Source organism: Pinus tabuliformis, chromosome 9 (genome assembly GCF_031772625.1).
Source record: "Pinus tabuliformis cultivar Carrire ecotype Pingquan chromosome 9, CPIR1, whole genome shotgun sequence".
In the NCBI taxonomy this organism is placed as follows: Eukaryota; Viridiplantae; Streptophyta; class Pinopsida; order Pinales; family Pinaceae; genus Pinus; species Pinus tabuliformis.
The window spans coordinates 648040467-648067635 of NC_142307.1; the positions used below are offsets into that span (position 1 = coordinate 648040467).

General features: G+C 35.2%; 1 long non-coding RNA gene across 1 annotated transcript; it reads left to right on the forward strand.

The window, feature by feature from the left end:
* Positions 1–11470: 11470 nt before the first annotated feature.
* LOC149150315 (uncharacterized) lies at positions 11471–12573 on the forward strand. Its single transcript, XR_016263565.1, has 3 exons — positions 11471–12103; positions 12215–12264; positions 12439–12573. It is a non-coding gene; the product is annotated as an uncharacterized LOC149150315 (long non-coding RNA).
* Positions 12574–27169: the final 14596 nt, after the last annotated feature.

The window sequence follows — 27169 nt, forward strand, 5'->3', positions numbered from 1 at the left end:
ATGAATAACACTCGCACCATTTAAGAAGATTTTTTGAAAAGTGCAGAAAATATGTTATCTCCTTAAACCATAAGAAAATTCTTTTTGGTTTAGAGGAGGGAAAACTTCTAGGTCATATCATTTCTAAAGAAGGTATTAGAATTGATCCTAACAGAGTCGAAACCATACTAAAAATTGACCCTCCCAGAAACAAGAAAGAAGTTCAATCCTTTATTGGTAGGATAAATTTTCTCAGAAGATGTATTCCTAACTTGGCTGAAATCTTAAGATCCATTACAAATATGTTAAAGAAAGACATGGTAATAAAATGGAATACAGAAACCAAGAAATCCTTTAATGAAGTAAAGATAGCTTTAACTATTGCTCATGTTTTGATAAGCCCTGACTTTACTAAGGATTTCATTATTTTTTCTTTTGCATCTGAGCATACTATTGCAACTATTTTATTGCAGAAAAACAATGAAGGCCATGAACATCCCATAGCTTTTTTCAACAGAGCTCTGAGTGATGCATCTATAAAGTAAAACATTATGGAAAAACAATCATTTTCTTTGGTAAAGGCATTAAAGGATTTTATAGTATACATCCTACATTCTCATATCATTGCATTTTTACCAAGTGTTGTGGTAAAAGATATTCTCACACAGACTGACCTAGATCGCTGAAGAGGGAAATGGATTTTTGTGATCGTAGAGTATGACATTGAGATTAAACCAACCAAGATCATCAAAGGTCAGGGATTGGAAAAGATAATGGTTGAGTCCAATTTTCATGCATTGGATATCACTTATATTATTTCACTAGATGAACATGAAGAGATGGCGACTCCATAGGTGTCTGAGACCTTTGGTACTTCACCATGGCATGTCAGCATTATCTTTGTACTGCAAAAATTACAAGCTCCTCCTGGTTTAACCAAAACAAAAGCTAGGTTTCTTAAAATTAAAGCTATGAAATTCTATATTTTAGATCAAAATGTATATTGGAAATATGGTGGAGGTATTTTACTAAACTGTTTACTGAAAGATGAAGCAAACAGGGTCATGGAAGAGTTTCATCAAGGACATTGTGGAGGCCATTTGTATTAGAAAACCAAAACCAACAAAATCCTAAGGTCTGGCTTTACTGACCTACCTTGTTTGTAGACGAGCATAAGAAAGTCACCACTTTCCACCACTGTCAAACCTTTGAAGGCAAGAGAAAACTTTTTCCTTTACCATTGAAACCCATTTTAGTTGAAACTCCTTTTTAGAAGTGGGGCCTAGATTTCATTGGTGAAATCTATCCCAGATCCTCAGGCGAACATAGATGGATCTTAACAGCCATTGATTACTTTACCAAGTGTATTTAGTCTATCCCAACCATGCAAGCCACATATACTGTCATTATCCAATTTTTAGAAGGTAACATTCTATCTAGGTTTGGATGCCCCCATAAGATTATCACTAACAATGTTGTTTCCTTTAGGTCAAAGAAAATGGTTGATTTTTGTAACAAATACCACATAATATTAGGACACTCAACTTCCTATTACCCACAAGGAAATGGGTTAGTTGAGTCCTCCAACAAGAGTTAGTCAACATCATCAAAAAGCTACTGCAGGAGAATAAAAATTTATGGCATAAAAAGTTGATTAATTCCTTGTGGGCTGACCGAATTAGCACCAAAAAGTCTATTCGAATGTCTCCATTCCAGTTAATATATGGATTTGATGTTGTGTTTCTAGTTTCTCTGGAAATTCCTATTTTAAAATTGTTACAAGAATCACAAGTGGAAACTAATGAAATACATAGGAGGATTAACCAGACCATACAATTGCAACAATCTAGGGAAGAGGTGTATAAAAAAACTCAACTTGTTCAAGACAACATCAAAAACATCTATGACATGAGAACAAAAGCAGATGATTTCCAATTAGGCGACCTAGAGTTAAAGTGGGAATCAAGGAATGAAGACAAAGGCAAGCATGGTAAGTTCGACAGTTTGTGGAAAGGGCCATATAAAATGAAGCTTTCAGAGGCAATAATGCATTTTTCTTGAAGGACTTGATTGAAGAAGCACTTCCTGGTGGACCTGTCAATGGTAGACTTCTCAAATACTACTTTCCTCAAATTTAAATCAGTTTCATTTAGAATCATTGTACATATCATTTTACTATTCTACTGCAAGAGCGACAGTGGCTCACATCATAAATTGAAGCCCGAAGAGAAGGCCCTAAGCTTCTGACGATTTGTTACCCATATTTATGATTGACAACAGGTGGATCAGATTCAGTTGCAGAATAAAGAGATTTTTCTCAATGGATCAAGGCTATTGATCTGCAGTGTTCTTGACACCTCACAAGGAGAGTGCCATCCCCATTGGAGCCACTGTTAGGGTCCTATATATCAAAGGATGACTTGATTATAGCTATAATTTTGTATATGAGATGTTGTAAATAATCTTCCATTCTGCAAATCTATTTCTAAAGAAAAAATAGAAAAGAAAAGAAATGGGGATATAAAAAATATATACATGTGAAAAGAGTAAAAAATAAAAATATGAAAAAACAAGAAAAACAATGAAAATACCCCATAAAAAATATGGATGCAAGTGAGCAAGTCAAAGTGCCACTCAAAAATGAAAATTTTCATTAGAAGTACCTTAGAAAAATTTCAATAAAGTGTGCATCTTGTTTAAATGCCACATTGAATTAGGAGAAGTATATTAGTTAGTTTAATCACATTGTTTAAACGTGGTTAGACTGGATTAAATAAAATTAGTTTAGTTTAGTGAATAAATCAGCCACACAGTTTAATCGCAGTTGAATTAGATTAGTAAAAATAAAATTAATTAACCACAGTGTTTAAACATGGCTGATTAAGGTTTAGTGTCAAGATCAATTGTTAAGTTAATTTAATCGCAATTTTAATTTATGATCGTTGACCTTTGCTGCTCCCGCGCCACTAACCTCTTGCCATGTGGACTCCCCCGTCCCCACCATTCGCTCATATGCCCTCCTTTCCCCTCCACTGCCTGTCCGCCACCTCATGCCTGCAGACCCCACCCCCTTCCTTCAAAGTAACCTCCTGCCATTACTTTTCCCCCAATATAATGTTGTTATCTGGCACTCCCGCCACCACATCAGCAAACCCATTTCCATACTTTTCGGCCACTTATTTTGGTTGATCAATCTCAGGAATCCCTGCAGGTATCTAGTCAAGCAGATTGATACAAATGGCAGGAGACAAATTGCATTTTTGGAAGCTACAGGGTTATTTTTCAGGATCCAAAGTATGCCTAGGCATTCATCACCAAAGCCACAACCATTCTTCTTCTTCTTCTCGTCATGGCTAACCATTTATGTGTTATATGAGGACAGAAAATGGATTTGAAGGTTAAAGAATTTTTTTACTGTATACTTCATTTAAAAATGCAGTATCTTCAATAGGTGATTTTCGGGCTCATTTTTTGGGCAACAAAGATGAATTTCTCAATTTTGAGACATGGGTTTTTTGCAGGATGGTCCCAATTTAGTCAAGCGATGAATATTTTGCAGAAATTGTGATCAAATAGAGATATTTTTCTAGTTTTCTGTAAGGCATATGTTCAATGCCATTTTCCGCAAAACTATATGCCATGTTTGCTCTGTGTAATCACCTTTCCAAGCAAGTTTTCATTTTACTCTTCAAGCAAGTCATTTGGCTATTTTTGACATTTCTCTAAAACCATGAAACCTGTGTAAAAAGTGAAGGAGGTTTTTCTTCATTGGCCTATTTTGGACAAAAACCTCTCTCAGTTTTCCAAAATTCATCTTCTCTTGCTCAAAAACATAATTTTAGTGAATTATTGAGCCTTCCTCTGGCCTGCAAGTATTATTGAAGCACTTTGAGAACAACAATTTGCAAACCTTAGACCTAATGACCAAGTTGACTCTTTGCTTTTCAAGTGATAAAAACAATTCTGCAAATGATTTCAAGACTGTCTTAATGAACTTTAATAAACAGAGCTGAGCCAGCAGGACATGGCATGAGGGATAAATGAGTGATCAGGTCCTTCCGTTAGAATATGGCATGCTCCTAAATGGAATGCAGGTGATCAAACAGAATGGGACACCTAAAAATGAAATGCAAAAAGAGTTTTGATCTCTGAGGAGGACTGAAAAGACCGACTCTAACAAACTCTAGCTTCCCTGCACATACAGCTGCAGGGGTCGGCGCACTCAGCTGCGAACTTCTACCTTAGGACTCTATGCACTCAGTTGTAGAGCCTCTTCCTATGCTAAGATTCTTTGCTCTTAGCTCTCACAGACCCATTACATCAATGACTCATCTATGATCTACTGAAATGAACTACTAAGTGACTCTTCTAGAACTTCTTTTTATACAATCCCATGGTCCGTGGACAATGGGTAGATCTCTAAAGCTTACATGACTTATAGAAAAGAAGGGCAAAAACCCTTAATGACTCTTTACATCTTCATGCTCAGTGACCAAAAAATGCGGATATGTTACATTCTTCATACAAAATTTGGCCTTTCTTCCCCAAAATATGGGCTTTTGACCCCAAAATTGGCTCTAGGGGAATCCGTTCCCAACAACTTACTTCATCAATGAAGTTGACCTAAATAAATGACGTTGATAAATGTCAATTCAAGGAACACGACCAGGTCTCTGCAAAAGAAGAAAGGTAAAATCAAAGGAGGTACTTATAATTTTCTATGACCTATATAATTTTATAGGTCATGATAATGATCATAGAAACAATCTGCATAAATTAGAGACATTAAAGATAAAAACCATGTCAATTGCTATGGTTTTGCAACATGCTTATAGAATTTTGAAAATGACAAGTCTTAATGACTCTGATCAATCTAGGGTTTGTATAAAATATGTTATTTCTAACAAGACCTCGAATACCTTAAAAATATAGGGTTTTGCATCTAACTATTTTGTGTGGTTGTACAACTTTATAGTTTGTAAGTGGCAGGTCTTGGTATCTAGGGTTTGTAAACCGTAGAAAAGTATGGAATGAAAGAATAAACCCTAGAAATAGAAACCCTAACTAATTTCCGCTTTGAAAGGAAAACGAACCTAGTTATTGGCAGATATTATATCATGATGATGTGAAAAACAGGATTTGATAAAAAGGGGTCCAAGAGTAAACTGGAGTCAACCTTTCTCCAGAGATATGTATTTGACACCTTGATTATTATTAATGCTATTGTCTTTATATTTTTTCTCATTTTTCTTTTATAAGTCTTCTAGTCAAAGTTACATGTCAAGGCTAAGTTCTATGTAAGGCTTGAATAAGTAGATGAAATACTTGAAGGAATGTGGCTTAGCATGAAGACTATGAAGGAAGGAGTATTTTGATGTATGTATCGCGAAGGCTATCGGATGGGAAGAAACAAGAAGGAAAGATAGAGCTATAAAGGTCCTAATGGTTACGATATTGAAGCCTCCTAATTAGTTCGAATTGATGATTGAAAGCTAAAGAGCATAAAGTTGAAATATGTTGTAATATGAGATAGATTGTGCAAGGGATTATTGACCTCAGAGGGGGAAAGTAACAAAATTTGACACCTTGACTTGAGGCCATTATGATTTGGCAAGGCTGATATTGATGATTTATTTTAGATGTGATTTGGCTCCCCGAAAAAGAATATTGCAATAGTATATGCAAAGGATGGAAATAAATAATTTGTTGGATCTAAACTACGTGGTTTGATCATGGAACACATAGATTCTATGGATAGCACTATTGATGACTTGGATAAGCATGAGAGAAAAATTGATATTGGAAATTTGATATGACTTTTTGAAGAATATGAGGAATAAAGTTGTTATGAAGAAAGAATACATGTGTTAGAGGCTATGATGGTGTCCATGTGTATGCCTCCCAACATTGTGCTCCCAACATGGCTTATCAATATAACTCTTCTTATGATAATATTTCAATTTGAGAAGTATCCTTGTACCGATTATGTAATAATGAATAACTCCCTAGTTAAGAGGGAGTGTTGGAAAATGTAACTAGGTTTGGTATTCATAATGATCCATGTACTTATGTCATTGTATATTTTATGTACAAGCAAAGAGAAGAAAAAAAATTACTATTATTAATTTTTAGTAGTTAAGAATGTTCATCATGCTTATATGATTTGTTGAATCAAAATCCTCATTGGACTTCTTGTAAAGAAAAAGAGAAAATATGTAATGTTGGGTCAAAAATGCCTCTATATGTTAAGTCGGCCCTACCCAAAAAGGAATGCCTATTCAAACCCCTTTGGACAATATAAATATAGGGTGATATAAGCTCATTTGGACACACAATTTTCTTGATTCGTTCTGAAATTTCGTAGAAGAAGGAGGGTTCAAGTCTGAAATTGAAGAAGGGTTTTTGGAAGTTCTGCCTTATCATATCTCTTGTTTAATATTTGTTGTTGGTCTCTTGCTATTCATGATTTTTTTGTGTAGGAGTGTTTGACTTGGAATCTAGAAGGTTGAAGTCTTGGATATCTTACTTTGATCTAATTCTATAAGAAAATATTTTTTCTCGATTTTCCCCTTGGAGGGGTTTTGGCCTAGCTTGGCGCCTATATCTTGTGTTCATTATTTTTCTTGTGATCTTCATGTTTATGTTTTGGTAATTGTTTGATGGAATAACATAATAAATATCAATAAAAGGCCAACACACTTCATAAAAAAATATCAAGGAAAGAGAAATCTAATATAAATTGTAAGCCTCTTGATTTCTCAACAAGATGGGTGGTTGGGGGATGTTAGAAGAAAACATCTCTCTTATAGAAAAACTCATAAATCCATTAATTTGTCTTAGAGCGATCCATCTCTTTCCCATGTATGGCCTAGAGGGTCTTCAATTAATATGCATTAATTGTATTCTCACATGTTTCCTATTTTCTCATTATATATTTACCTTCCCATAAATCTTTCTTTTCCTTATGTCTGCTTCCATAGCTCTTTTCCATTTTTTCCGACAGGTGTTAGTCTTTTGAAAGATATTCAATCATCCAAATATTCTTCCTCCATATGATTCTCGAATCCCCATATTTTTGTTATTCGTCGTGCATCTTTAAATTCCACTATTTTCTATCTCAACAAGTTTAGTGATTGGAAGCTTAAACAACAAAGAAATATATTGATCTTAAAAACTACATCATAGACCTAGAAAGAAACCAAAAAAGTATATTGCAAACATGGGAAAAAAATAATTATATCTATCACAATGCCAAACGGTTAATTGTTGCCTATATCTTAAACTATAAAAAAGATTAGTAAAAAGGCATAAATGTGCAAAGGGGAAATCCAATGGTTCACCTATTTTTATCTTGGACCTAAAATTCAACCTAACAACTTATATATTGATCTTCACGACTACAACATAAATCTACAAACAAACCATAAATGTGGACAGAAGAAGTTTTATCCAATACAATGCCAAAGAGTTAATTGTATCCCATACCTAATTTCCAACATATCTATATCATAAAACGAAAAGTTTGAACTCTATAAACTAATGATGAAAATTAAGAGTAAAACACTGGCATAATAAAACAAATGTGAAAGGATTAAAAAAAATTGAGGCAACAGATAGAAGTACATTTTAAGGTGTCAAAGATTTGTTCATGGGAATGCAGTGACAATGGCACGATTAGGTAAAGGGGTGTACCATATTTTATACATATATACATACATAACACAAAAACATTAAAATCATATTATTCACCACGTCTCATCAAGTATCAATATCAACATTGATAGTAATATAATATTAAATGGAAAGAGTCAGCATTGAGTAATAGGGAGTATTATCCTAAGACGAGAATTTACGTTTTCAATTTTTACAATACTACAAATTAATTGAGAATCCGATTCAAAAGATGTTATACCTAGACATTTAAAACAAGGCTAGATTTCTCATCAAAACCATGATAGAATGTCATGAAAGATGGAATACTTATTGTCCACGTCCTATACATACTTCATTAAGATGCTCTCTTGGTTTTGGAACATTTATGAGGGCTTCAAATCATAGGCAACAAGAGAAGCCAAACTAGTTGAATCTCCTAATCGACATGCCATATTCATTGGTTGCATTTACTCAAAGGACCTTTTTGTACCATATCTCTTTTCCAGAATAACCTTAAGGGTATTATAAACACAAAACAAGTTTCTCTACCTTCCTTGATCCCAATTAGGTGCTCTAATTCCTCTCAAGGGAAAAAGAATCGCCACATATGGGGGCGGCCATATAAAAAATTGTAGTAGCTCTAGGATATGTTTGTATGAAGCTTTCACTAGTTTATTGAATTCTACCAAACATCTCTATCATATAAAGTGTCTATTGTGCCAAATTTTCTCACTTGTAAGTGAATAGGCTAAAGAAACTCCTAGTATGATACATGCTCTTCCTATTATGTACCTAAGCACCAACAAGGTAAAATTTGCCCATCATGAAAATAGTTATAGGCTTCAAATTATATCATATGAGTCAAATCATACCATATGAGTCAAATCATGCATAAACATACTTGCTAAAGCCATTATGTATTAATAGTTGAGTACATATCAAATTTGATTAGGCATAATAATGCCTAGAGAACGGATAGGACTAAACGGACCCTGGAAAATTTTCATTTTTTCAATTTAGCGGCCTTAGTATACTTCAACTAAGAGCGTAATGCTTTGTGTAGAGTCAAAATGAACATTTAGCTTTAACACATTGTACCAAGCCACCGACAGAGGGCCCACAAATGGATACATTGTCTATAATTAATTGTGCAAGTTGTTGCTTGATCTAGAAACTATTAAGTGAAGAGAGCTTCATTCTTGTTCTCAAAGTAGTTTTTCCATCATGATAACCCACTAAGGGTATATGGATGTTGAATTATTAACATTAATATCTAGGTATGCATCATCGATGTCATCACTTCTATTGTTCAATATTGTTCAATAAGAAAGGCATTGACCTTTTTGGCCAACAAGTCGTGACAACATTCATTATCAAAATGGCAATATTTCCTATTGATAGAATCAATGTTTCTTCTTCTCTTCGCCAGTCAAACTAGGTGTTTCTTGATTATGAGCAAAAACGAGCAACTTAGCATCTTGGAATATATTTAGGAGGGAAGATCCAAGAAGGAAATTGGTAAGAGTTTTAGCTTTGTGTCGATGTGAGAAGGAAAACCTAAAGTATACTTTATGCAAAAGGGTTAGCTTTTGATGTTTAGTTGTAAAAGGTGGATACATTCTCCATTGGATGGGGCATATTTCCACATCCTACAATCCTAGCCCTACCATCCAAATTGGTTTTCTATGATAACAACATCTAAGAGATAACTCATAGTCCTTATGAGAGGAGAAAAATGACATAGAATAACTCATAGTGCTCATCAGAGGAGAAAATTGTCATAGCATGAGGGCACTTTGATTATTTTAATTTGGTTCAATTATTTAATCCCTAAAATAGGATATGAAAATGTCATCATGATGGCGTGATCTTACAATCTTTCTCATGAAAGACATCATTGTTTGTAGGAACTGAGGTGACAGAAATAACCTAATTGGATATTAGAAGAATGGATTTTGAAATGAGAGTACATGGAATAATTACAACAACATGATGCTGAGTTATAGAATGTCCTCCTAAGAATATTAAGCTAATCATTTGTAGCAGAAACACCTATGCAAAATATATGACCTTCATATCCTTAGTTGGAGGTGCACCATGGAGAAGATGCTAACTAGGGCATGGTATGAAGTAAGTTGAGGATTGGAGTTGGACTCGGTGCTCAGGAAGACATCTCCATGCAAAAGTGTGAGTACTATAAAGCAAGTAGATGAATGCCAACAAGGATGAACACTAGAACATATTAAACATTTTGAGCTTGTCGATATCTATATGGTTATTACCTTATCTTCTAGCAAATGCAAAATAAGGGAAAGAAGAGATGACATTGTAGACCTTATTTTCCTTGCAGAGCTTGTAGAAGTTATAATACCCACAATTTTATGTCTTTATGTGAAATTGGTAGGGCTCAGAAAAAATCACATCTCAACAATAGAAGGGTGTATCATCACAATCAATTGTATCAATGAATTGTCTAATGGAAATTCTGATAAACCACTACAAACATAAAGTAAATATTGCTTCATGGATGCATCCAAAATGATATGGTTGGGGATGAGTGGTAGAAATTTGAATTTTTTCAATCAATTGTTGAGAAAGCAAGTTCTTTTTGTTTCCATTGTCTATGATTAATTGTGCAAGTTGTTGCTTGATCTAGAAACTTAGATGAAGTGAAGAGAGCGTCATTCTTATTCTCATAGTGGTTTTCTTCCATGAGAACCCACTAAGGGCAGGTGGAGGTTGAATTATTAACATTAATATCTAGGTGTGCATCATCAATGTCAACACTTATGTTGTTCGACGTTTTTCAATAAGAAAGACATCAACCATTTTTTCCTACAAGTCGCAACATTCATTATCGAAATGACAATACCTCCAATGATAGAATCGATGTTTCTTCGCCCCTTCACAACCAAAGTGTTTCTTGATTGTGAGAAATAGCGAGTAGCTTAGCGTCTTGGAAGATATTTAGGAGGGATGTTCCAAGAAGGAAATTGGGAAGAGTTTGAGCTTTGCATTGTTGTGAGAAAGCAAACCTAAAGTATACTTTATGCAAAATGGTTTGCTTTTGTTGTTTAGTTGTAAAAGGTGGCTACATCCTCCATTGGGTGGGATATCCTTCCACATCTTGCAATCCCAACCCTCCCTTCAGAATTGGCAATCTGTGATAGCAGCGTCTAAGAGGCAACACAGTGTGCTGCTTATTAGAGGAGAAAAATGACATAGGATAACTCATAGTGCTTATCAAAGGAAAAAACTAAGGCAAGGGTGAGACTGCTCTCTAATTATTTTAATTAAGTTCATTATTTAATTCCTAAATTAAGACATGAAAATATCATTGTGATGACATGAAAAAGGGTTTTGAGCTTTCTTCTATATCTGCATGCTTATATTTTAAAAAAATTAAAAAATTTATTGGATTCTATTTTTAATTTGATTGCATGAATGATGCTTTTATTACTTTTTTTTTTGCTTCAATTACAGTGATTATGCTTTTATTACTATTTCTTACATGGATTATGTTTTTATTACTATTTCTGTAACGATGACATGGATTATGTTTTTATTACTATTTCTGTCAGGATGACATGGATTATGTTTTTAGTTGGGATGACATGGATTATGTTTTTAGTTGGGATGACATGGATTGGGCTTTTATTGTGCTGAGCTGAGAGGGATTGTGCTTTTGTTGTGAAAAAAGCTGGAGAATAATCTGAGCCGTCCGTTGCAGAGTGCGAGAGATAAAGGGTGCTGCTTATCAAACGGGTTATCTCAACGGTTAAAGTTCTTGATTGCTTTAATTCGATTTAATTTTTAGATTCATATTGGCATTGTTGTGCTCCTCCTCCTCCTCCTCTCAGAGTTTCTGCATTGTGTGGTCTAGTCTCGTGCGTCTGTATGTTTGGAGCTCCATGTGTTGTGTGTGTGGTCTGGTCTCTGTTGTTATGTGTGTTTCTGTCATCTGTTTGGTGTGTCTATCTGTGTGGTGTGGTTGTATTCTCTGAGAGCTGGAGGCAGAGGCGTGCTTGTGTTTTCATAGAGGCAGAGGCAGATAGCCTATCAATTACAAGACAACTTTGCCCAGCGATGACAGTTAAATGAGGCATCCGAACACTACCCAGGGATCACAATTAACTGAGGCATCCGATCACAGTTAAATGAGGCATTCTGGTAAATTTATTTTTAAACTCTTTGTATAGATCACTCTGATTATGGGTTGTGGGCTGCAAATAAAATTAGGTGAACGAGAGAGGAATCGATTTGATTTTAGAAATTTAATTCCGGTAACTTGATGTTCAGAGTTGTATGGTTTTTTAAATTAGATTTTCCGCATTCTTGGTGAGGCGGCAGTATAGATCTGCCAATATGGATCTAGGCGGCGGCCATCGTCAAATACTGGCCACTGGGAGCATTATTCTGGAGGAGAAATTCCTCAGAGTCTGCGGTTTCTTGGTGATCCTCTGCACCCATGGTGAGCGGTTTCTTGATTTTTTAATTGAGATCCTCTGAGCGGTTTCTTGATTTTTTAATTAAATCTTGTGCATCCATGCTGCTGAGACGGTTTCATATTCATATTCCACAGGAATCCTATGCTGATCCCAGATTGCAGTCAGTGTGCCTCGTTGTGCCAAGGTATGAGATCCTCTGCATCGATGTGAGGCGGTTTCTTGGTTTTTTAAATTAAGTCCTCTGAATCCATGTTTCCTGGTTTTTTTAATTAAATCCTTTGAATCCATGTTTCCTGGTTTTTTTAATTAAATCCTTTGAATCCATGCTGAGGCGGTTTCCTTTGGTTTTTTAAATTAGATCATCTGCATCCATGCTGAGGCGGCAACATAAATCCCTCGTTGCACAGAATCGTTTTTGAGGAGAATCTAAGGGAAAAGAAAAAGGGATTGAGCAATGCCCCTTGCAAATATCATGTCTATGTGGATTCATCTCTCAGAGGTAAGCTTGTAAGCATTTTCTTGACGGACTATGTTAATTTTGTTGGGTGTCATTGTCGATTGCACCAAGGAGAATAGGGGATTTTATCAGAAATGCATACATATATGTGTGATAAATGTTCAGATTTCACTGTAATTTCTTGTAAGATAATTCATTCATTTATGATGAATTTATAGTCATGGCTGTGGTGATTTCATGATTCTGATAATAAATAAAGCGAATGTTCAGATTTCACTGTACTTTCTTGTAAGATAATTCATTCATTTACGATGAATTTATAGTCATGGCTGTGATGATGTCATGATTCTGATAATAAATTTATGCATTGCTGTGAATAAAACGTTGATTCTCCTATTCCATATATCTTCTAATTTGATGGGAACTTGGGTTTTGTCGCAGAACATCCTTGAAACTCATCTCCTTGCCCTTGCATAATATAGCTAAGGATATATCATAAACCTGGGCCGAGGTTTCTCATAATCGGCATAACCATAATTTATTTGGTGTTAGATGTGAGCAGCACCAAATAGACATGAAAAATCCTAAGATGGCCTTTATTGGTGTCGGTCCAAAGAGTGTTTTCTATTTGTCCAAATTTGCAGTTATTGATTTTTTGGGCTTGGGTGGTTGGATTTGCTTAATAGTTATTTGCAATTATTGATTTCTTGGACTTGGGTGCTTGGATTTGTTCACAATTATTTGCAATTGACCTGAACAATCCTCCTAAGATGACCTGAATCAATTTTTGAAACCTCAAATTCAAAACCATAACCATTCCTCCCATAATCCAAAAGCTTCCTTCTGGCCTTTTATAATAAAGCTAACAAAATTTGCTAAATTATTCATTATATCCAGAGAACTTGAATTACAGTGGTTTTGGGAACTTGAAATACAACATAAATGCTAAATTAATTATTCATTATATTTGGAGAAGTTTGATTAAACTAGTTTTGGCACCAACAATGTTTTCTATTTTTCCAGATTCGCAGTTTTATTGATTTCTTGGGTTTGGGTGCTTGGATTTGCTAACAGCTATTTATAGAGATTCTAGTCTAGACCACGGAACTCCAACTCTACTCCAAAGTTTCTAGGGAACTTTGCCTTTTGGTAGGGGTTGCATTTGTAAGAAATTTAGTCATCTCTGTTAGTTTACATGCCTTAGAATAGTCTGCCAATAGAAACTTTGCCTATTATTTTGGATGCATATACAATGACAGTGAATAATATGTTGGACTAGTTATTTTGTATTTCGTCTCCCGGTGCTTGTTTTCAAAAGAGGTTTTGAGTTGTGATCGATCACTCTCATTCATTCTTTGGTGTGTGTTTGTCATTATTGTTATATTCATATAAAATTCAATTGTTCCCACTCCGTATTGGTGGATATTTTTCCAGGGATAAATTCAGTGTTTGTCATTATTGTATTCAATTGCTCCCACTCAGTGTTTGGTGGATATCTTGCCATTATAAAAATAAAAAATAAAAAATTGGTGGATACATTTGGAATTTCGTAAGAATTTGTACACCATTATATGCCAAATTGATGGTTTTTGTGTTGCCAAATAGACTATATATATTATATGCCAAATTCATGGTTTTTCTGTTCTCCCACTGCAGCGTCCGTTCTCCCAGTGCAGCAACGTCCCTTCTCCCAGATCATTCCTCACAGTGCAGCAGCGTCCCTTCTCCCAATAACATTGAATCTAAGCGCAGGGAAAAAAGGAAACCATTTAATTTCTTCCGTCAAAGGTAAGCAATTTTTTTAAATACATATTTAATGAAAAAAAGAATGTTCAGATTCATTTAATTTCTTGTATGATCCTTCAATATATGTATGCTGTATTAAATACATTTCCTCTTACTTTTATTTTTTTACTTTTATTTACTCTCAGCTTTCAAAACCGTCAAACTCCATGTTGTGCTGGGAATGTTTGATTGATTATGTATTTTAATTAATTGGATGAATATGCCCAATGAGTTGTAGGCTATCTGCGAGTATGATGGTTTGTATTGCATAGATATATCACCGTTGTTGCAAAAAAAGATACACCATAGTGAAAATGGTGCAAAGGTTAATTCAAACCTTTATATCAACTTTCAATTTATTCATTGCCTTTAATTTCATCATATCTATATGTTCTAACCTTTGCATTCACTTAGCAAGTTATCAAATTAGGGGTTAGTCCCTTTGCTTAAAATATTAAATTTAATTCAAAAAAAAATTGCTACTTTATAGGTAACCAATAGATGACCACTAAATTTTAATAATTGTTGTGTTTTTTGCAGATGATTTAAGAGCCTGAAAACAATACAAGCATGATAGGATAGATGAACTATCTACATGTCATGACAGAAGATATGAATTCATTATGTTATTATGACCCAAATTAAACTAGTAGTGATTTATTTTTCATCTTTATTTTATAATTACTCTAAAAACATTATCATTATAATAAAAGTGTTATTTTGTTTGAAAGGGCTAAACGCCCTTTCTCATTGCTCTTGAGGATGGACCATGGCCATCCTCAAGGGTTTGTGTCCTTCCCTCTGCCTTACTTTTTCATTTACTTATTTTAGAACTAGATACTTTTAGTTTAATAGATTGCAAACTAAAATCTTTTAATGCATAGATTGATTGATGTGTTTTTCTGTTACTTGAATTTACATGTAGAATTTTGTGGAATGATTGTTTTTTGAGTTTCATTCATACGATTGCGTTTACAATGAATTTCTAATGTCCAAAATTTGATATGCAATGTTTATATCTTTGTGTGTTTACAATGTGTGGGATGGCCAAGACTTGATATCTAATATTTGTATCTTTGTGTGTTTACAATGCTTTTTGCGATGTTCATTATTTGATGTGTATATTTTTGTGTGTGATGACCCAAATTTGATATGCAATGTTTGTATCTATGCGTGCTTACAATGTGTGGGATGACCAAGAGATGATATCTAATGTTTGTATCTTTGTGTGTTTACAATGCTTTTTGTGATGTTCATTATTTGATGTGTATATTTTTGTGCGATAACCAAAATTTGATATTGAATGTTTGTAACTTTGTGTGCTTACAATGTGTGGGATGGCCAAGACATGATATCTAATGTTTGTATCTTTGTGTGTTTACAATGCTTTTAGTAATGTTCATTATTTGATGTGTATATTTTTGTGTGTGATGACCAAAATTTGATATGCAATGTTTGTATCTTTTTGTGCTTACAATGTGTGGGATGGTTAAGACATGATATCTAATGTTTGTATCTTTGTGTGTTTACAATGCTTTTAGTGATGTTCATTATTCGATCTTTATATTTTTTTGTGTGATGACCAAAATTTGATATGCAATGTTTGTATCTTTGTGTGTTTACAATGTGTGGGATGGCCAAGGCATGATATCTAATGTTTGTATCTTTGTTTGTTTACAATGTTTTTTGTGATGTTCATTATTTGATGTGTATATTTTTGTGTGTGATGACCAAAATTTGATATGCAATGTTTGTATCTTTGTGTATTTACAATGTTTTTTGTGATGTTCATTATTTGATGTGTATATTTTTGTGTGTGATGACCAAAATTTGATATGCAATGTTTGTATCTTTGTGTGCTTACAATGTGTGGGATGGCCAAGACATGATATCTAATGTTTGTACCTTTGTGTGTTTACAATGCGTTTTGTGATGTTCATTATTTGATGTGTATATTTTTGTGTGTGATGAACAAAGTTTGATATGCAATGTTTGTATCTTTGTGTGCTTACAATGTGTGGGATGGCCAAGACATGATATCTAATGTTTGTATCTTTGTGTGTTTACAATGTATGGGATGGCCAAGGCTTGATATCTAATGTTTGTATCTTTGCGTGTTTAGAATGCTTTTTGTGATATTCATTATTTGATGTGTATTTGTGATGTGTATGACAATGTTTGTTGTTTGGGATTCATTTGCATAGTTATGCGTTTACAATGGATGTGGATGACATGCTTGGTATGTACTTTGAAATGTGTGTGAATTTTCTTTAGCATATGGTTTTATTTAGTGTCTACATCAACTTTGTATGTTTGGATATTTACAATCTTCTATGTATGATGATCAAAATTTGATATGCAAATGTTTGTATGTATTTATAATTTTGTGTGTGTAATAAGAAATTTGATGGGATGCTTGTATGCTTGTGTATTTGCAATGCTTTTGATGTTCGAATGTTTTTGTATTTGTAATGCTTGTGTGTTTGTATTGTTTTTGTACTTATAATCATGTTTGTAATGATTAAAAACTTGAATTGTACTCTTGATTATTTGCAATGCTTTTGATGTTTGAATAATTGCGTGTTTGTAATGTTTGTTATGTTTGCGTATTTATTGTGTGTTTGTATTTCTTTTGTTCTTATAATTTTGTTTGCAATGATTAAAATTTGAATTGTACTCTTGATTCTACGTTTGTACTCTTCATTTTATGTGTGTTGTGTACTCTTGATTGTAGGCATTTTTTATTATGTGTTTGTATTCTTGATTGTATGTTTTTTCTTATTGTGTTTGTTTGGGTATTTACAATCTTGTGCGTAATAAAATCTCAAGGAATGTTTATGTGTTTGTGTATTTATAATGTTTTCGAATGTAATGATGGAAATATGATATGATGTTTTAGTACTTGTGTATCTATATGGTTTTTAATTGAATGATGAAAATTTGATGTGATGCTTGCATATATATAATATTTTTAATGTAATGATGATTGTTGATTGTAAATTGGTATATGCTTGGAATGTGTGAGAATGAGAAAAATTTGATATGGGATCATTTTGTATTTGCAATAATATTTTTGTAATGATCAAAATTTGATGCCTATTTTCAATTTAAATTTATTGCACATGAAATTAAAAGGGGGGATTGGGAGAGTGTTGAGTGAAATAGTAATATTATAGAATCTACAAGTGAGGGGGTAGCTCAAATGAACTTTAGTATATTTCTTAGGGAAATCAGATAGAAGGTGGCGCTGGGGGAGTGATGAGTGAAATAGTAGTAAACCATAAATTAGGAGTGAGGGGGAGGGGCCAAACGAACTTCCACCTTCACGTGGTTGGCCTCGTTAGTAGAGAATTTATATTGCAAAATTCTCGAAGCCAAGAGAAGTTCCTTTGAAATATAAAGAAACTATTATTTATATACTTTTATTTATCAAATTTTAAATAATAATAAATCCCCAATTTTAAATAATCAATATAATTTTCCGTTATATCTATAATTAACTTCATCATTTATTTAAAAATATCTAAATTATTTATATTATCCTAATATATCAATACATAAAATAATTTTTAAAAGTATATTAAAATTAATCAAATTATAATATAATAAATATATTTACTCTTTCCCCACACACAAACATATATATATGCATTTAATTAATTATTATTTAATAAAATTATAAAAAATTAAAATACATATATTTAATAATTATTATTATGATTTTCAAGCCAAATAAAATATTTTTATAAATATTTATTTAATTATTATTATTATAAGTATTATTTCATTGTTACTAAAAATAATATTTAACTTATTATTATTATTAAATAAAATTATAAAATATTATTATTAAATAAATTTAGAAAATATTATTCTAAAAAATTATTTAATTATTATCATTATAAATATATATTATTATTATTTCATTTAATATATATATATTTTATAAATTAAAAAAAATAACTTAATTTTAATATTGTGGGTTTTAAAACTATAAATTATTATTATTATTATCATTATAAACATATATTATTATTATTTTATAAAAAAAAAATATTTTTTATTTCATCAATAAATAAGTATGTATATTAATTTAATTTTAATATGGTAAGTCTTAAAAACTAATTTAAATCTAAAATTTTAAAATAAAATTTTTGTTTTATTAATATACTATATCAATGTTTAATATATTAAAATTTATTTATAATTTTTTTTTCATAAATAATAATTTTTAGAATATTAAAATATATTAATATAAAAAATTTAAAAATATATAAATAGTTTTCATGTTACATTTATATTAATATATTTTTTTAATTTTATAATTTATTTTCTCCGATGGTATCGTTATGTGGGTAGATAGGGAGTTTTGTTTTATGAAATGCAGAATAGATAACATGTGTCACAATTTGGGGAAGGCATGACAGTCACCATTTGATGGTTTTGGGTTTGAACGATATCAGCCTCATCATTTTAAATGCATGTTAAATGACACTGGGGTGGCCAAAGTACATGAACTGTGGGATTGGAGGTGAGGAGTTATCCTCGACCTCCTTCCTTTGGATTCTTTTGTGGTTGTTGTGTGTTGTTTCTTGTTGCATGGATGTATTGTTTGGGTTTTTTATTCAATGAGTCCACGTTGTGTTGTGTTTATTGTTGTGTGGTTGCAAAGTCTGGGTTTCTACTTCGATTTGAGTCTAGGCCTTTGGTAGCAAGTTTGGAGGTACTTCTGTCCCATTTTTTGGTTCTGAATTATGTCAAAGGTTGGGAGCTTATTATCTCTACATAGGTCATTGTTTTATCAATTAGGGTGTCTTTGATCTAGGTTGTTTTCATTGGTTGCATATGTACCTCTTTATTGTTATCCTTCAACTTTGCATAGTAGAGGTTTTATATGGTAGTATTTGCTTTCACCTTGCTAGTGTTTCTGAGCTTTTTAAGCATTGGATTCACCCTTCCTCTGGGTCAGAGTGTTGAGTTTTCTCTTGTCCTTTGTTTGTGTCAATCTCTCTAATAAGGTATTGGAGATTATAATGTTTTATGTCTTTTTGTTGTGGGGAATTTGATAATTTGTTGGGGTTTAGTCCTCTGTTGTGGCTAGTGGGTCACGGCCTGCTAATATTTTAGTCAGGGTTTCAAGATCGATGTTTTGTTCTTCATCTTGCTTCACGGGTAGAGGGTCTCTGAGTGGTCCTATTTGTTATTTTGTCATTATGGTTATGCCTCCTCGCGAGAGAATGTTGAGCACAAGGGGCGACTTGGGTATTGTTGAGCATAAATGTATTCGTTCTTTTGCTTATGATTCAGTTGAGACTTTTTCAATGTGATTCCCTTAGAAGTGAGAAAGGAAATTCTCTTGTTGGAGTTAGAGTCTATTGAGCATCCATATCACTCAGATTCAAATATTGCTGATGAAGATATTACTAGGGTCCCTATTCCTGGTAGATTCAGGAAACTCAGGTTTCATTTCTTGAGTTTCTTAGCTCTTCACCAACAAATGGATACCTTGTTGCATTTAATTTTTAGGGATAAGTAGTTCGAGAATTATAATGTATTTTTTTCACTTGAAGACACCAAACATATGCTCATGAATAAACAATTATGTTTATATTATGGATTCGTTATTAACCAAGGTTGAAAGTTTTCTTGTGTCGGATTCAGCTTTAGGTGACCTCACTGACCTGCTTGGTGATCACACTAACCCTCCAATGGACAATGCACAATACTTGACAATTATCTTCTCTAATTAAGATTAACTTTTGTTGGTCTTCTTCTTTTTGCTTCAATTTTGGTCATCCATCTTGAGGTATGGTTTCATTATGACGCTTTCAACTTGGTTTGGTTAATCAGATTAGTGTGAAGGTTACTGGTGCGTGTTTTGGGATTGCATTGTCATGGAGAAATTTGAATTATATTTCTATAAATTTAAGGTATCTTCAGTGTTATTCATTTTTTATTAGTCATGTCCATGTCATTCATGAAATTTTTTATGTCAGTTTAAGTATTGGTTTTGGTATTTTTGGTATTAGTCACTTTGGATATATGAGTATGTTGATGACCATCCAATTACAGATCTTATGGCGAGGGAGGCTCATACTTGAGGGTGCTATGAGAAGCATTTCATGTGTGTTCTTCTCCTCCAGATCTACATGTACTTGTGGTTACTTTTACATTATTGGTTCACTCCTTTAATGTGTCTCGTTTATGGAAGTATCGTGTTTATGTCACTTTAAAAATGGACAATATGTTGTATAATTTAGTGTTCATTAGAAAGGTCTCATTTTGTTTCTTACCATCTTGTGGAGTTGTCTTTATGTGCACTCTCTCTATTTGTTGTATGAAATGTCACGTCCTTTGTACTATATTAATGAAATGAAATTCAAGAATTGCAATTAAAAAATATTAAAAAGAAATAAAAATAAAATTATTTTAATAAAATCTAGTAATTTCAATTATATATAAATAACTAAATTATAAATATTTATTTGATTATTATTTTTTATTTAATCAATATTAAAAATAATATTTATTATCTTGTTATTATAATTTAATAAAATTATAAATTTTTTAATTTCATAATTTAGAGAAATAATATTAATTTTCTTTACACTCTCTATATTATATATATATATATATATATATATATATATATATATATATATATATATAATATGATGGTATGTTTTTTTTTTTCTTTGCAAATACTAAATTCTATTAACTGTAAGGCAAAATATTTTTACATAGTGTCGAGGCCTCAGGAGACATAGTTTGAGAGCGCTCAATAGAACAGAACTGCCCCCTTACAAACAGAAGCTGGGGAGACCAGTTGCAATGATCAAGAACCCAGATAAAAGACATAAAGAGTGACATATTTAGCTGAGAAAGAGAACTGAGCCACAGAAACACAAAATCAATGCAAACGAGCACAAAATGTATCACCAAATCCCCAGCTGGAAGCCAAAAACAATAGGTCATGAGCGCTGAAACTTGACTGTGAGCCTGAAACAGTAGCCGAAACAAAAAATAAAGAGGCAGTCCCAGGTGGCGCTACCCCTCCTTTGTTGTGCCATGATTCTTCTCTTCACCCAGACCTGCACTGCCGGTTCTCAGACTTTCATTGCCACCCAAATCGCTGCTAGGGATTGCCATGGAATGGCTTGCTTCACCTTGAGTCCCTTCCTCAGCAGCAGGTCCTGTATCTTCAAGGGGAGGAAGATTTTTGAGAAATTCCTCCTGTCCAGACTTCTCATTTTTCCAGTTCTCCAGGCTGTCTTTGTCCGTGGAATGCTCACTGCTTTGGGAAGGATCAGGAGCAATGCAGGCCAGAGGGGAGACCTGATTTTCCTCTTCCGAAAGAATAATGGTGATGTGAGCAGTAATAAGGGGCCTGTTCAAATTACTTTGAAATTTAAAGTGCGTGGTTTGGAAGGCACTGTTCGGAATAGGCTTACGACCAGAGCTTAATGATGGCCCAGCTTCGTGGACGGGGGGGGGGATTGATGGGTTCCGGCGTAGTTTCCATAGCGTGACCGGCCGAGGGATGCAAGCGGCTGTCACGACGCCCCCCTGAACGATGCCTCTTACCCGAACGAACCATAATGACAGACAGGTGGTAGGGCGCAGAGAAATTATAGACAGGAGAGACGACATAACAGAGTCGGTTGAGGTGAGAGGGATGCCCAACAGAACTCACAGACGACAACACAATACAACCAGTGCGTAAATCCAGAATAGGGGAGAACTTACCCTTGATAATGTTGGCCTGGAGCTCGTGGCGGTGAACCAAAATTATTCCATCACCAACAGCCTCTGCTAACCAGGTTCCGTTGCCGAGCGACTGAGCATAAGGCATGATAAAACCGCCGAGGAACAACATGATTATAACTAAGAGAATGTTGCGTCGATCAGCGCAATCCATTAATGCAGATCTGCTAACCGATCCTACATTAATACCTTCCTCCTGCTCGCATAAGGTTAAGTCTCGGGAAGCCACGCTGCTTTGCAGCTGGCAGTACCGGACTTTGATTCTCTGCATGAGAAGCATTAAGGGTGATGGTGCCACCCGCATCTGGGGATATGATGGTATGTTTTGATATCTAATCTAAATTTAAATATTTTTAAATTTTTTAACGGTAATAATATATATATAGTATAACGGAAGGTGAAACCAGCTCAAACCCCAGCAACCACCCAACAACGAACGGAACCTGCAAACCTAAGAAAGCAGAGACCCTCAGAGTTGTCATAGTAGATCCGGAGATCCAAGCTTATCGAGAGCACATGGCAGAGCATGCAGTCATTTGCAAGTTTATGGGCTTATGGCCATCTGAAAGAGCTCTATGTCAATGGATACGACAACAATGGAAACCCAAGGGCGATGTGAAACTACACTTAGGAGCAAAAGGTTTCTTTACTGTAGTCTTCACCAGCCTAGAAGACAAGGACAAAATTTTTGATGGAGGCCCGTATTTCTTAGCTTCAGCGGGTCTATACATGCGGCCATGGAAACCAAATTTTGTTCCAGAAAGGGAAACTTTCACTCAGGTACCAGTATGGATAAGGCTGTTTTCTCTTCCCATAGATTACTGGGGTATCTCAGCACTGAAACAAATTGGGAATCGGCTGGGTACTTTTGTCAAGGCCTCAGAAGCAACCATACAAAGAAAATACACCTCGTGTGCAAGAATATGCGTGGAAATGGATGTATCCGGTGCTCTACATGAGGGTCTATGGCTAGAGTACAGGGATGAGGATTACTTCCAAGCAATAGATTATGAACAAATTCCTTTTCGCTGCCGAAAATGTCATGAGCATGGACATCTAATGAGGGAATGCCATCTGAACAAACAAGAAGAAGCTATTAAAACAGAGCAAGCAGATAGAGGCAGAGATAACTTTGTAAAACCCAAGATAAGACAAAGAGCCAACCGAAGAAGAACAAACAGAATAGAAACAGAACGAGGGAACCACAGGAACACTTTTGAAGTCTTAGAGTTAGACACAGACTCAGAGGATCTGAATAAAGCTCTCACCTCCAATGGAGGGACAACCGGTAATACGGGGCAAACCTCAAAAGAAACAGAAGAAACCATGATTAGCACAGAAGTCCAAATGAAGGAGCAAACAGAAGAACCCGAGGAGGATGCAGATATGCTCACCAGCGATGGAGGAAGCGATGATTTAGAACTGGAGGAGGTGCTAGCAAAGGAGGGAATAAACCTACCAGTCATGGCAGAAAACTGGAAGTCTCGAGGCATAGAAAATGTGCCGGAAGAAGAAATCAGAAAGGTTAATGAGCTATTCATTGCAAGGCAAAAAGCAGAGTTAGAAAGACAAAGTAGAAAGTTAGGTATAGCAAGAGGAGCTGGGAGCCAACCAAAGAGGCTTCTCTGCAACTCAACAAGATCTAAGCAAAAAAAGAAGAGAGGAAGGAGAACAAGTGGTGAAGTTCTGCAGGAGCTTGGAATATTAATGATAAACTCAGGGAAGATGAAGGCTCTAGATGCCTTCCCATTTTACCAATAATTCTTCTAGTTAATCATGAAAATCATATCATGGAATGCAAGAGGGCTAAACAGCCAAGCAAAGCAGAGAGTTCTGAAAAGAAAATTTCAGAAAGAAAAACCGGATATCTTTTTCATTCAAGAAACTAAAAGCAGGAATACAAGCATGGCTAACATCACAAAGAAGCTTGGAAACCACATTAATTACATGGAAGTAGAAAGTCAGGGGCGAGAAGGAGGTTTAGTCACGTTGTGGGACTCAAGAATGTTTCAAGTCATATCAGCAGAAGCAACCAGAGCATTTATAGCCGTGGAAGCCCAACCCACAGGTAACTCTGAATCCTTCTTATGTATAAATGTTTATGGACCCCAGAAGTTAGAGGATAAAATAACCTTTTTAAATTCTCTGTCAAGTTTAATTTCTAGACATCCTTATTCCAAATGCATTATGGGGGGTGACTTTAACATGATAACCACTCTTCTGGAGAAGAAAGGGGGAATAAGAAAACTCAGTAGGGATGCAGAATTATTTACAAATTTCATTGATAATGCTAAACTGGTGGACATCCCACCTAAGAGTGGCACTTATACATGGAATAATAGACGAGGGGGAGATAGGCTGATTGCCTCTCGTCTGGACAGATTCATCATCTCAGAGAGCATCATTATGAATGGTATTCTAGTTGAGTCAGACATCCTTCCAAGTGGAGGATCTGACCACTGGCCAATATCTTTAATAGCAACGATCCATGGCACCCCAAGGAATAAACCTTTCAGATTCGAAAATTTTTGGTTGGATCACCCCAACTTCCTCAATCTGGTAGAGAAATGGTGGTCTGAACCGGTGATTGGAGGGGGTTCCAAAATGTTTAACCTTCAGAAGAAACTAAGGTACACTAAAGCCAAAATTAAAGAATGGAACATTACGGAGTTTGGAGACATTTTTAAGGAAAAGACCTTGATAGAAGACAAACTGGAACAGATTCACAAAGAGTGGGCTTCAGGGCACAACAGTGAAGAGTCTGCAGAGCAGGAAAGGGATCTAACTAATCAATGGCATACACGCTGTCAGCAGGAAGAGACTCTTTGGAAGCAGAAATCCAGAATTCGGTGGCTTAAAGAGGGTGAGCAGAACACCAAATTTTTTCACAGATCTGCTCTAGATTACAGAAGTGCAAATAGAATTCTAGAACTCAAGAATGAGAATGGGGAAACTTTAAAGAATCACCAAGACATAGCGGCTTTACTAACTAGGCACTTCAGCAGTATTGCCCAGGAACCGCTAGCAAACAGAGAGGATGCCATAAAGGAGCTCATCTCAGCCATCCCCAAAACTATCACCGGAGCTCAGAACTCAGCTCTAAGCAGAGAAATAACCTTAGAGGAAGTGGAGGAGGCTGTCCGAAGTATGCCTAGTGATAAGGCCCCTGGACCGGATGGTTTCACCATTAATTTTTACAAAGCCTGCTGGAACCTAGTGAAGCATGAAATATGGGAAGTTGTTGAGGACTCTAGGAAATCTGGTACCATCCTCAAATCTCTCAACTCAACCTTCATAGCGCTTATCCCAAAGATGGAAGAAGAAAACTCTCCTGAGAAGTTCAGACCAATTGCTCTGTGTAATGTCATTTATAAAATTATTTCAAAAGTTATAGCTAACAGACTAAAGCCTATTCTTCCTGGCCTCATATCAGAAGAGCAATCCGGGTATGTCGAAGGGAGACAGATCTTAGACAATATTCTTCTAGCTCAAGAAATGATTCACACCCTGCAAACTAGGAAATTAGCAGGAATGCTAATGCAGCTTGATCTATCGAAAGCCTATGATAAAGTTAGTTGGCAATATCTAGAAGCCATTCTAAAAGCCTTCGGTTTTTGCAAACTATGGATCAATTGGATCTTAGCCCTTATTAAGTCCTCCAGATTCTCAATCCTTGTCAATGGATCTCCCTCTGAACCCTTTTCACCTACTCGGGGAATCAGACAAGGGGACCCTCTCTCCCCCTTCCTGTTTGTTATTCTCATGGAAGGTCTCAGCAGACTTATAGCCAAAGCAAAAAGAGAGGGGAAAATCAGGGGCCTTCAGCCTATCCAATCTCTGCCAGCAACAACACACCAACAATTTGTGGATGATACGATGTTACATGGAACTCCCACAGTGAAAGAGGCTCTAGCTTATAAGAAAATCCTTGATCTTTTCAGCAAGGCATCCGGAATGGAAATTAATTTTTCCAAATCCACGATTTACTTCTTTCACACTCATCCAGCTATTCAGAAGCACCTCTCTAATATACTTGGATTCAGAAAAGGGTGTCTACCTTCAAGATATTTGGGAGCACCGCTAACTCTCAAACCCTGGCAAAAAGTGCACTGGGAGAGAATTATAGCTAACCTGGAGAAAAGGTGCAAGCACTGGACGCACAGAGCACTTAATTTTGCGGGGAGACTAGTTCTCACAAAGGCAGTTCTGCAAGCTATACCTCAGTACTTACTTTCCATGCTGCCGTCCCCCAAGGGCATCCTCCAACAAATAAGATCAATCCAAAGATCCTTTTTATGGAATGGTAATGGGGAGAAGAAAAAATGGGCGCTTGTAGCATGGCATAAACTCTGCAAACCAAAAATTATGGGAGGCCTAAATCTGGTGGATCCTTCAATCATCAACATGACTTGTGGTGCTAAACTCTGGTGGCGATGGATAAAAGAGCCCCATCTCCCCTGGGCAAGACATTGGAAAGAGAAATATACCCCCGAATACAATAGTCATGATCTTATTAGGCTTCAGGAGGTTCCTGAGGGATCACCCATTTGGAATCTTGCCCGGAAAAATCGCAACTTGGTACAGGAAAACAGTTTCTGGGAAATCCAGAATGGGCATTCAGCGCTTTTTTGGGAAGATGCTTGGCAGCAACTCCCAAAACTGGAAAAGCCCGAACTCGATCATCTCAAGCAGAAATGTCAACACGAAGGTCGTTACAGAGTTAACCAATACTGGAACTGGAACAGCAGGGATCCCATCTGGAGAGAATGGATAAACTTCGACTTGGATAACAGCAATGGGGAAGATGACAGTTCAAAGCATCTAATTGACCAACTACTCAAAAGGAAAATAAGGAATACGGACGAACAGGACCAGCTTAGATGGGGAATGAAGGGTAACGAAAATTTCTCACTCAAGGAAGCCAGGGAACTGATAGGAATTGCAGAGCAAAGGGAGGTTTCACATTGGAGTCAAAACGTGTGGGACGGCCTGTTTTGGCCAAAAATGAAAACTTTCCTCTGGCTTTTAATGAGGAAAAAAACCTTAACATGGGAAAATCTACGCAGCAAAGGCTTTCATGGGC